This window comes from Meriones unguiculatus, chromosome 6 (genome assembly GCF_030254825.1).
Source record: "Meriones unguiculatus strain TT.TT164.6M chromosome 6, Bangor_MerUng_6.1, whole genome shotgun sequence".
Lineage (NCBI taxonomy): Eukaryota > Metazoa > Chordata > Mammalia > Rodentia > Muridae > Meriones > Meriones unguiculatus.
The window spans coordinates 136,480,106-136,492,577 of NC_083354.1; the positions used below are offsets into that span (position 1 = coordinate 136,480,106).

The 12,472-nt window shown below is 41.9% G+C and overlaps 1 protein-coding gene across 3 annotated transcripts in view; it reads left to right on the plus strand.

The window, feature by feature from the left end:
* The first annotated feature begins 390 nt into the window (after positions 1–390).
* The window catches only part of Gpr63 (G protein-coupled receptor 63), a 52,284-nt gene continuing 40,202 nt past the window's right edge, over positions 391–12,472 (plus strand). Inside the window, exons 1-3 of one of the 3 annotated variants that reach the window (XR_009592492.1) lie at positions 391–661; positions 9,285–9,331; positions 10,320–10,337. The gene's annotated coding sequence lies outside the window, so the exon portion shown is untranslated. Of the gene's footprint in view, positions 662–828; positions 1,097–9,284; positions 9,332–10,319; positions 10,338–12,472 lie in introns of those variants that run through there. The other 2 variants (XM_021657510.2, XM_060386073.1) reach the window with 2 other exon arrangements.

Below are 12,472 nucleotides of genomic sequence, written 5' to 3' on the forward strand. Positions count from 1 at the left end.
GCACCGCAAGACTCCTTCAGGGGTCCAGTTAGGGCTCCAAGCTGGTCTTCAGTTTGAAATGTTCCAGCGTGAGATCGCCATCACAGTGTTGGCATGAAGAGACTGCACAATCAGCGGGAGCAGCACGCAGTCCCACTGGGCACCAGCTCTTAGCGCAATGCCCACTCATGGGTGTTTGGTCAAGACCTTAACAGGGGTGTGTGCAGTCCAAGCAAAAGCAAGGTTCCCTGGGCTGGCCAGCAGCGCCTACGTGTGGGGGTCACTTACCTAACCCTTAGAGGGCCTTCGCCCAGGAGCGTGGGGTGGGGAGCTCCGGAATGGGAGGAGTCCCAAGTTCAGACTGCTGTAGCCTCCTGGGATGCTGTCTGTGCTGCCCCCTCCCCCTTTCTTGCCTCCACCCCACTCCTCCGGTCTTCCCAACCTCGCGGCCTAACCGGCAGCGGGCGCCTTTAAGAGCAAGCGCTGGTTACTCGGGGGCGGGAGCCGTCGGCAGCCGGCAAGGCGGAGGCACCGCCGGGCAATGCCCCGACTCTCCGCCGCCGCCTCGGCCTCCTCCTGCCCGGGGCTCGGAGCTGCCGCGCTGCGGGGCGATGCCCGCGAGGTTCCCGGAGGCAGCGGCCGGCGTCTCCCCGCTGCACCGCCGCGGCGCCCTTTCTGCGAGGTGCGGGCGCGTCCTGGCGGGCGGGCGGCAGGGAGGGCCGGCGGCGCGGAGCGGCTCTCTCCGGTCCCCGCGGTGCGCAGGGCTGGCTCGGCGGCCGGCGCCCGGGCGGGGCTCCCGGCGGGGCTCCCGGCGGGGCCGCGGCTTCCCCGGCCTCCCGAGCCCCGCGGCGCACGGGCCTCCGGATCCCCGGCGCTCCAGCGGGGGCCGGGGCGAGCAGAGCCCCGCCGAGCGCTGGGGTCCCCGGGAACTTTCCCGCCACCGGCTCTCCACTCCCGGCTGAGACTCAGCGTGTTCGCCCGGGTGGTGGTGAGACATCCCCCCCACGGCTGGTCCAGTTTTCAAAGTGATCGTTTAGTCTTTGATGGACTGTTTGGACAGTCTGAAATACTTAGGAAATAAGGGCTTTCGCGTCTGGATGCACTTTTCCCCGGAGAGGTAGGGTGAGGTTTAGCGGTATCCTTCTAAAACAAGATTGTCTTTGTTTATTGATGAGTTTGCTTCTTCATGTCTTGGACTAAGCATGCTCCAACTTCTTAAGGATTTTAGAAATAATGTTTCTAAAAATGATAAAATCTATTTTATTGCATAATAGGACTTTATTTCAGGCAGTTTTACCCATCCATGCAGGAGGTAAGTAATCATTTGGGAAAATGTAATAGAAAGTTCATACAGCAGCGACGGGTCTTTCTCCACGTGTCCCCCATGTGAAGGACGCCCCACATGCTCACCCTGCTGGCCTCTCTACCCTCGGTTCCCGTGTTCTGTGTTCTCCAGTTAGAGTGCTCATCTGATGTCAGCTGGAACTCAAAAGTACTGGTAAAGTGTTCTGTGCTGTGTTGCACCAAATCCCACAGCCCACGTTTTATTGACAGCATTGATGGTGTCATCTAGTTCACTTTGAACAATAAGAATCAAACTCGAGGCCTCAGATCCTGAAGTGTTTAAAGAAGTTCTTAGGCGTAAACTTCATATGTAGCTTTGTGGAGGAAAGATGCATGCTGCTCAAATAGTCAAGATAGTTGAGGAAGTGTCTTGTCTTTAGCATCGAAGTTATGAAATAACAGAAAGAGCCACTAATACTGTAAAAAATTGGAACATTGATTTTTGTCTTGAAATATAATTTTGTCGCCTTGCTGTTGTATATACCAGAATTTAAGATTAAAACACTAGTTTAAGCATTTTCTTGTAATTCTTAGTCGATATTCTTGGAGAACAATTTCCTCAGAAGTCATATACTTAAAGCTCTGATTCTGGGCGCAGCTGTCCCCTCAGCTGGTTGGACTCCAGGCAAGTTGGTAAGAATCTGATGTTCTATAGGTGGTTCCTAGAGTGCCTAGAATTGTGCTGCTGAGCGTGGCCACCTCGAGATTGTGTAGGTATATTTGACGTGAGACATGTATTTTATGAAGATTCTTTGAGGCCCTTTCTCGGTACACATCTGTATGCATATGGATTTATGTGGGTATTGCAATGATGCCACACATATCATGTATCTGTCATCTATCTCTCTGACTGCTGTCACAGGAAACCATTCAGGGACACAAGGATACATGTTCACAAAGAACAGCAGACCTAGGAACTAAAAATCGTTCTTGTTGGGGTTTTTATCTGCGCATTTTAGTTTAAGAACACTGCTTTCTGACAAACCTGTGAATTCTTATAAAGCTTGGGCTAGCATGCCATCTACCAGTAATCTTAAACACACATGTATCTATCAAAGCAATCTCACCACTGGATGATTGAATCAGGCACTTCTCAGCTTCAAAAAATTACCATTAGTACGTGAATCTCCAGGTAAAACTTTGTTTTAGTTTTTCAGCACATAAGAAATGATCTCTGGTGATTCTTTACTAAGTTTACAATATAGAAAGTTGACCCTGTAGAAAACCTGGGGGAAGTTCTTTGTTCCCCTTTAAACACCTTAATGTTGATGGGGTTTGGTGTTTGAGAGTGGTCCACTGAGGTTAAGTAGCAATCATAAAACAATGCTGCAGGCACTGTTAAGGGTAACAAGATCTTCCTTCTTGGGAACATTCAGCGCTTTCCAGACTTCCAGCATCTGCATGAATATTAGTGATGGAACCAATAACCCATTCAAGTGGTTTTATTTTTGCTTTAATTTGCTGGGTGTTTGGGAAATATGTTTGCATTTGCTTTTGCTAGAAATGTTCCAAGTGGTGTTCATCATAACCTCCCCTCTCCCTGCTTTTGACAACCAAGATTAGCGTAAGTTCTTAGAGTTCTCTTGAAATACATTAGAAGTTCCTCAGTTTGCACATCATGTCTCTTAGCTTTTTTTTAAAAATCACATTTGAAATTCTCAAGTAGGAAACAGCCTTTTGAAGCTTGGGAACTAGTTTGCAGCCTTTTGAAGCAGAGAGCATCTTGGTCAGTTAGTTTGAATTCCTTGGGAACTTTCAGCCTAAGGTCAGATGTGTCTTCAATTTGAACTGGATAATGCACAAAATCAGTGCTCTTACAACCACAAAACATGAAGAACATTCCACATAATTTGCAGTGTGGGCAGCCCAGCATGTTTTAGCTGGCTTGGGGCAGCATGCCACACTTGTAAAAAAATGGTTTCTCAAGTTGGAAAGAAGCTGCTTCTGTCTTTGAGCATGGTACACAGGGCAAAGTGCCTTTTGCCTCTACACCTATAGATAAGGACAAAACTGGCAAGTGTGCATCTTTGCTCGTATGGCAGGAGGTTTAGAAATCTACAGAATGATACTCCAGTACGCTGGAGAGCTCATTCATGGTCACTGCAATGTCAAGAGCATTTAGGTGGGATTTTAATGTAGTTTGTAGGTTTGGGCAGAAATGGGTGTATTTGCAGTTAGGGTCATCTGTTGAAAATTGTTGTTTTCAGCATTTCCTTTGACAGCTAATGCAAAAGAGATTATACCCTTCTAGGCCCAATTGAGATTTAGAAGGTACCTCGCCAGATCCTGTATCAATCACGTGACCTCTATGCTGATTGATTCTTAGGTTAATTTCCAGTTGTAACCCTCCTTATCATTTTAGTCATGTGTCTGATTTGCTGTTTGGGGATTTTTGACCAAAGCTTCTTGGTTAGCTTTTTTCATTTGACCAGGTGAACTCAGTCTGTATCTTGAAAGCCCTGGGAGGAATCCACCTTGAAGGGGTTGGTGCAGAACAGACAGACAGACAGACAGATACCAATCTGAGTTGTAGTGGCTACTCTCAAAGGAAGACACCCTCATCTTGCCCTACATTCTTAAAGAAAAAGAAAGCCTAGGAGATTTTAGAAAAAGAACATTAATAGGCATTTTAAATTGCCTGAAATTTGGATGAGAATTATGGTTTTGACTGGAAATTACCTAAGAAGCAATTAAGTTGTTTGTTGAGTACTTTGTTCTGTGTCTAGGCTAAGGTGTCTCCTGCATGTTCTTTGCTCTCTGGTGGTCCTGGAAGGATGTAGGTATAAAGGTGACTGGTGGGAAAAGTCATGCATTCCCTTCCAGAGGGAAATGTTTGCCTGGATGTCTACAATAGAATTCATTCTTTCCATTGTTTTATCTTGTTTCCTTTTCATCCAGGTATCAAGGAAAGCATTCTGCTTGCTCCATTTTGATTAAGCCACATGAACCTAAACAATCTAAAAGTTCAGTGTCTAACACTTGCAAGAGTCCATTCCTGAGTCTTTTTCAGCTCATTACCTCTTAATACTTGCTCACCATCATTGTTGTCCAGTTCATGGTGTATTACGAGCTTTCAATCTCAGATTTTCCCGTTTTCTGTAATTTGGGTAATGTTACCCCCACTTAAAGCTGAAATACTGTTGATAGTGTCTTCCTTCTATTTCTTTATTTTATGTGTATTTACATTCTCACACTATAATTGTTTTTCTCATCATAGAAATGACACGTGTTTATAGAAAATCTATCCACATTAGCAAAAAAAGAGAATGATATCCAGAGATAATTATGTTAGCATTTTATTGTATGTTTCATATATATGTAGAAAATATTTTAGTTTCTAACTTTATGCATTGCTTTGTAGCCACTTTCCACGTCATGAAGTGATGTACAATGCTGTGTGTGTTGAAGGCTGGTTTCTGTGGATGCACAATGATTTAGTACACACGTGTCATGATAACAGACAGGTGCTGCTGTCTCTCTGTCACCACCCCAGCTCCACCCATCACCTCCCCTCCCTTCCTCCTCTCTGCTACTGTAGGGCAGGGAATATCTTTTTATAGCTCAATTTTTAAACTCTTCTGAGGCTATTTATGTTGAGTAATATCCAACTGCAGAGGGTTTTTTTTGGGGGTACAAATAAGGACACTGGCCTGAAGGTTCTTTATTATTCCCAGTGTAAAATCTGGTGAGCCGCCCACGTGCCTTTCCTTTTATTCTCTAGGTTTTCCTTTCCTTCAGATAGTGGACCCAAGTTAGAATTTCAAGACTGTTCTTATTGACATTTTATCTAAACACAATAGCCTCAGATGTTCCCAGAGGTTTAGCCTCGATCCCAGACCGTCCATTAGTGCTCAGTCACAGCTATAAATGCTATTTCCATTTAAGGAAATACAGCAGTGTGCAGTGTTGTGGTGAGAATAGTTTTTCTCTTTCAATTTTAGTCTCCTTTACTCTACTCATCCTAGTCCTCTGGTCCACACACATTGAGACATACATAAGTGCTTGAGATTAAGTGAATATTGCTTATTTTCTAGTTGTGTTTAAAACTTAAAGATTTTTTTTTCTTACCTAAGACACCAGCTGTTGTACTCTTAACTTTGATAATAAATGTCTAAGGTTTAAATGCACAGAACTTAGCTCTGAGCTTTGTCTGCACATGTGGGTCTGTATTTAATCCATATCCTTACACTGATCTTTCTTCCCTCTGTCAGTGATATAATGTACTATTTCTTAGCCAGAAATCATCTTAGAAACAAGATAAGTGTCATGCTGATTGTTTTTAAGATGTGGTTATTTCAGCATCAGAACAAGAGACACAAAATGGGCATCGACAGGAAAAGAACACATGACATGACTCTAAAAGTACATGGCTGTGATTCCCATGTCCAGTCTTTGTTTTTAGCATTTAGCATCAGTTGTGGAAGTTAAGCATGCTCTTCCCTCCGTGTCTCTCTCTCTCTCTCTCTCTGTCTTTCTTTTTTTCTCTTCCTCCCTCTCCTGCTCCTCTCTCTCTTCTCTCTCTCTCTCTCTCTCTCTCTCTCTCTCTCTCTCTCTCTCTCTCATTTCTGGACCATTTTTTTCCCCACCATGGAACAGGTGTATAGATCTTTGTCTAAAGTCAAGCTTAGTTCACTATTTTCTTCCAAGCTGGTGTTTTACTGACTTTGCACTTGCAAATTTTCTTTCTTTCTTTCTTTCTTTCTTTCTTTCTTTCTTTCTTTCTTTCTTTCTTTCTTTCTTTCTTCTTTCTTTCCTTATTTGAATATCATTTCTCTCTTTACTATCACAAAGAACTGTGTTTGGGTTAGTTTCTATTTTGTTGCTGGGACATAGACCTAATAAAAATGGCCTAATGTGGGAAGAGTTTATTTTGCTCATGGCTTCAGGAGTTCTAGTCCAAGTTGACCTGTGTCTGTTGCTTTAGGCCTAAAGTGAGGGGAATATCATGGTGTAATGAGCATATGGAAATGGCTGTTCACCTCAGGGAAGTCAGGAAACTAAGAGAGAGGCAGGGAGAGATCAGCAAAAAGATATAGTCCCCACTGACATCATTCCAGTAACCTACTTCTTCCAACTAGGTCTCATCCTCAGAGCTTTCAGCAGCTCCCCCTTTCCAGCTGCATCAGTGGTTTTTTTCCATTGATTAGGGAACAGCTCTCTCTCTTTTTTTAACTTTTATTAATTACACTTTATTCACTTTGTATCCCCCCCTAAAAACCCTCCCTCCTCCCCTCCTAATTCTACCTTTCCTCCCCCTTCTTCACGCATGCCCCTCCCCAAGTCCACTGATAGAGGAGGTCCCCCTCTCCTTCCTTCTGACCTTAGTCTATCAGATCACATCGGGAGTGGCTGCATTGTCATCTTCTGTGGCCTGGTAAGGCTGCTCCCCCCCAGGGGGAGGTGATCAAAGAGCAGGCCAATCAGATTATGTCAGAGGCAGTCTCTCTTCCCATTACTGTGGAACCCACTTGGACACTGAACTGCCATGGACTACATCTGTGCAGGGGTTCTAGGTTATCTCCATGCCTGGTACTTGGTTGGAGTATGAGTCTCTGGGAAGACCCCTGTGTTTAAAGTTTCTGGTTCTGTTGCTCTCCTTGTGGAGTTCCTGTCCTCTCCAGATCTTACTATTTCCCACTTCTTTCATAAGGTTCCATGCATTCTGCCCAACAGTTGGCCATAAGTCTCAGCATCTGCTTTGATAGTCTGCAGGGCAGAACCTTTCAGAGGCCCTCTGTGGCAGGTTCCTAACTTGTTTCCTGTTTTCTTCTTCTGATGTCCATCCTCTTTGCCTTTCGGGATAGGGATTGAGTGTTTTAGTCAGGGTCCTCCCTCTTGATTAGTTTCTTTAGGTGTACAGATTTTAGTAGGTTTATCCTATATTATATGTCTATATGAGTGAGTATGTACCGTGTGTGTCTTTCTGCTTATGGGATAGCTCACTCAGGATGATCCTTCCCAGTTCCCACCATTTACTTGCAAAGTTCATCATTTCCTTATTTTTCATTGCTGAGTAATATTCCATTGTGTAGATGTACCACTATTTCTGCATTAGGGAACAGCTCTTAAGAGCCACTTGCCTCTGAATGATCAGATCCACACTGGCTAGCTGATGACCAACCTGTAACACTTGAATGTTGGGGGGAGCACTTCACATCTAAGCCACAGCAGTGTCTTTGTATGTTGGCATGGATGAACTAGGCATGCACAGACTGAACAGACACATTTTTTTTCCCATGAGGTGACTCCGCATTTATGGGAAAGTGCAGAATATCGTCTTAAAACCAATGTTGCTGCTGCTTCATCCAAAAATAGATCAGTTCTTACTTTTGTTTGCTTGGGGATTTTATGCTATTTTAACTACATTTATGAGTGTCTCCTGTACTTTTTCTCACTTCTATGATTTTGGGATTCATCAAAACCATCTGCACTAAAGTTTATTCTTGTGTGTTTTTGTATGAATTTTACAATTTAATTATACTTTAATAAAAAGTATTTGTCATTGTTATTGTGTTTTAGAAGAGAGACACAAATGTTCCATATATTGTAAAATAAGTTTCTGGCTTTCTGTGGTACCTCTCATCATTTTCCATTAGATTGCTGCTAATCTATGCTTCTCTTTCTTCCTTTTAAAATATTATAGTATATAATTTCTCTGAACTTACAGCTTTGCTATCTCTGTGATGTGCTTATTTCTTCAGTGGCTTTTGGGTTTATTTCACTCTATTCTGATCTTTTAGGTCGTGTGCCTTGCCCTTGCTTTATTCAAAGACTATATACAGATTCCCCTCGAATCACTATTTTAGCTCTTTATCAGAATATTAAAAAAAATCTTGTAACTCTAAGTATTTTCTATGGTTTCTTTTAATTAACCCATTAATTAGTTATGTGTATGGGTGTTTTGCCTGCTGTATCTGTGTACCACGTGTGCAGTACCTGTGGAGGCAAGAAGAGGACATCAGATTCCTTGGGACTAGAGTTATAGATGGTTATGATATGCCATTTGGGTGCTAGGAATTGAACCTGAGTCCTCTGGCTGATCAACCAGTGCTCTGAACTACTGAGGCATCTTTCCAGCCCTATCTATCTATCTATCTATCTATCTATCTATCTATCTATCATTATTATTTTGATTGAAGTTCTTAAGACTGGAAGTTCTGAATATATATTTCTGTTTTGCTTGGTTTCTGTTTGAGACCTGCTCAGACAAATTCTTCTGTAGTGCCAGTTCTTTGATGCTTTTTAGCACTGTGGACTACAGCAGGTCTTCGCTTAGAAATAATCCTTTTGTTTCTAATTGCTTTGTTTAACTCTTTACATTTAGTAATGTTTTTATTTTCTGCTTAATCATTCAACTACTGAGATTTTAATAATGGATTTATCAATTTCATATGGATAATTAATGCTTTGCTTTCTTTGAGGACTTTTATTAGGTGCAAGTTAAAATTTAAAAAAGCATTTGTGATACATTAAACCTTTTTGTCCTTTATAATGACTTTATCTCTGATACTGCTATTTGACATAAAATCTTTTTCCTCTGATATTAATGACAATACATTGTTCCATATAGATTGTATTTGATTTTCTATGCCATTCTTTCTGCAGTTGAAGATGGACGTGTGTCGTTATGTTTTTGGATGTGTCTCTTGTTAATATGATATAGCTGAATCTGCTTTTCACTGGAGAACTTATTTCTTTGTGCTTTGAGTGAATATTGTTATATTAGATTCAGTTATGATCTATAGTCATAAATTATTTCCTTGTTGTCTCTGCATCTTCTTTCCTCTCTTACTGTCTTTTGGCTAGACTGACCCCCCTTTCATTTTTAGTATTTTGTTTACTAAATGAGCTTAAGGTACTGGTTGGATGCTCTGTGTTCTTTCAGTGAGGAGCCAGATACTTTTATTATGAAGAGTCATCTGTATTCATGTGTATCATAGTGTCTTTTTCCTCTATTGTAGAATTGAATTGTATACTCCCGAATGTGCATATGGAAGGTCTAAATGAGGTAATTCTTGTTCATGGACTTGTAAGGGTGAGGCCATCTGGGAAAATCAGACAGAGATGTTCGCCCCATCTCCCACAACCCCCTGCATGTTGAGAGGCGAGGCCACATGAAAGTGCATTGCTGAGGGACTCATGAGGACTGTACCCCTTAGGAAGGAACTGTCCTGATGCCACTTTCATCTTGGACTTTAGCTTCCAGAGCTGTGAGGAATGCTTTCACTGTTTAAGCTGCTTATGCTGTATTTTCTAGGAGACCTAATCTTCCTAATAAGGAAGGAAGATGACTTATTCCTAAGAGCAATGTATGCAACCCCACCTCCAATTTATTTCTTGTTAATATTATGAATGTCCTTTCTCACTTTCCTTGTGTATCAGGCCTTCTGTTTGGAGATTTTTTTTTTTTTTTTTTTGGTCTGAAAAATATCCTTACTTTTCCTTTGCTGAGTGAGTATTTGGGGAGAATTTGTTTATAATAATAATTTTAATTACCTTCTTTCTTGAAGAGAGATCCTCTGGGTATTAAATTTCTTTTTGACAGATAATTACTTGCAGCACATCACAAAATATAATTCCATCGTCCCCTACATTTTATTATTGCCGTGGAGAATTAAGCCCCCAAGCCCGTGCTGCCTCTTTTGTCAGGGAAACTGGGTTTCCTAAGACCTTTTAAAGACATTCTCTCCACAATGCTAATCGCCTGTGTGGGTGCATGTGTGTGTACGTGTGCACATGTATGTTATGGATTTCCATCTGTTGTTTCTGCGTGGGAGTTAAAAATGAACAACCATTATCCTGTTAGGCATCAGACTGACTTTATTTAAATATTAGCATTTTTGGTAATTCTGAAAACTTCCATTTATCCTATAAATATTATTTATGATAATCTTACACTCCAGTTGCATGTTTATTAGACCTTTTATAGTTCTCATTGTCTCATCTCTTATACTTCTCATTTACTTTTCACTCACACATGTCTCTTTCTCTTTCAGGAAAGTGTCCATTCTAAGGTATAGTTAATTCATTTCAGTAATAAGCCATTTTATTCCTTCACTTTAATATCATGCATATTTAATTTCAACATTATTGTTTGATACTTTCCCAAATCTGCTTAATATTAATCCCTTACTGTTTAGTGTGTTCCTTGTCTAATAATTCTGTACCTGGAGTCTTCGTAGGTTTCTTTTTTTTCTCCTTTCTGTTGCTGTGTTCAAACACTCTGACTAAGAGCAATCAGGGTAAGGAAGGAAAGGATCCATTTGCTTATCTTCCGGGTCACAGCCCATCACTGAAAGAGTCAAGGAAGGGACTCGGGCAGGAGCTCAAAGCAGAACTCAGGAGCCCAGCTTGTTACCTTGTTGTCTCTGCTGATGCTCAGCTGGCTTTTTATATATCCAGGGCCACCTGCCTAGGGACGGAGCTGCCCACAGTAGGCTGTGACATCCCACACTAATTAGTTATCAAGACAACCCCCTGCAGACCTTCCCACAAGGATATAGCTTTCCTCTCAGATGACCCCAGGCTTTGTTTAGTTGACAGGTAAAGTTAACCAAGACAAGCATACGACTTCCTTCTGCACTTACTGCTCTCACTTATTTGATGTTCTGTGGGGTCACGCTGCCCGACTGTTACCTGGAAGTAGTTCTCTCCCCAGTAGCAGATGAGCTCCTGCAATGGAGACACGCTGGCTCCCCCACCAGCTTGGGTGCCATCCTTGTCTGGGATGGACCAGATTGTTGAACCAGATTGTTCCTGGAGGATTTTTCTTTCCCTTTTCAGGACTGTTTATGGGTACAGATCATTTAGAAAGATTGTTTTGCTTCTCCTGTTTTGTACCAGGATGAAGACCTGCAGTATTCTTTTCTATCTCTTGTAACATGGTGAGGCTTTTATTTCTTTATAAGCTTTGAGGAAATATGGTTCTTTAATGTCTCTGGTTGTTGTTAAAGTCATATGGAAAACAGAATCTTGTGATTGCAACTCAAATCATTTAAATTTGATCATACTGAAGGCACTATTTTGCTTCTGCGGTAAAGCGACACATGTAAGATTAAATGTCTTTGTTGTTCGGGTTAATAAGCAAGCCACAACCACCAGCATGGGGTTTTGCTTTTGAAAGTAAAAAAGCTTAGGTAGAAAAGATGGTACATGTCTGTAAACCCAGCACTAGGAGACTCAGGCAGAAGGATTGTGAGTTCAAAGCTATCCTAGGTAGGCTACCTACTTTTGAGGAGAGCCTAAGTTACATAATAAGAACCTGTTTTAAAAACCAGGAAAATGAAGCTGTACTTACATTAATGTACTAAAGTAGGAAGACACAGCCGTTCCTTTCCCTTTCCTTTTAGCTTCAATTCTGTTCTTTGTCATTTTTTTTTTTTTTATTGATAACTGTCGAAATTTCTGTGTAGGAACCTGGACCTGGCCCTTCACTGAAACTTAATTTTATTTACAGCCCTTTAACATTTAGTTTTATATTTCATTGTTTTTAGGTTCAAATGCTGAACCTTTAAAAAAACTATTTAGCTTCATCTACCAGTTTGAAAGGCACAGGCACTCAGGATTAGCTAACTATTGCTTATGATTTTTGTGTTTTGCTTTAGCAGTGGTTGTGAGGAAAGTTGAAACTGGTCTGTATTGCCTCATTTTGGTCCTTAGAAGTTAATCACAGAACACTGGGAGGACTCAGGGTAGTTCAGTTTTGAGAAGGGATTACTCAGTGCTTATTTCAAATTATTGTACCCTGGTAAACATTTCCAGAAATAGTTCTTTGTCATTTTATTCTCATCTTATCCTTATTGCCATGTTTGAGCATGTCATGTCTCAGAAAGGTGAATCTTATGTTGGAGCTTTAATGCCAAATGCCATGGTGTTGAGAAGTGGAACTTTTGAGATGAGGGTGTGATGTTCTCATGGGTGGACTGACGTTGTTGTTACAGAAGTAGTGTTTACTGCAACAATTTGTTTATTATGGGGCTTTGGAGGGGGCTCAGTGGACAAAGCATGCTGTCCAAGTGGAAGGATGGAGTTTGGCTCACCATGGGGGCCCTGGGGGAAGCTGGCTAGCCTGTGTAGCTGCAGCGGACAGTGCCGGGCTGCACCATAGACCTGCCTTACCTGAGGTGAGTTTGTCTCCACATGAACGCAC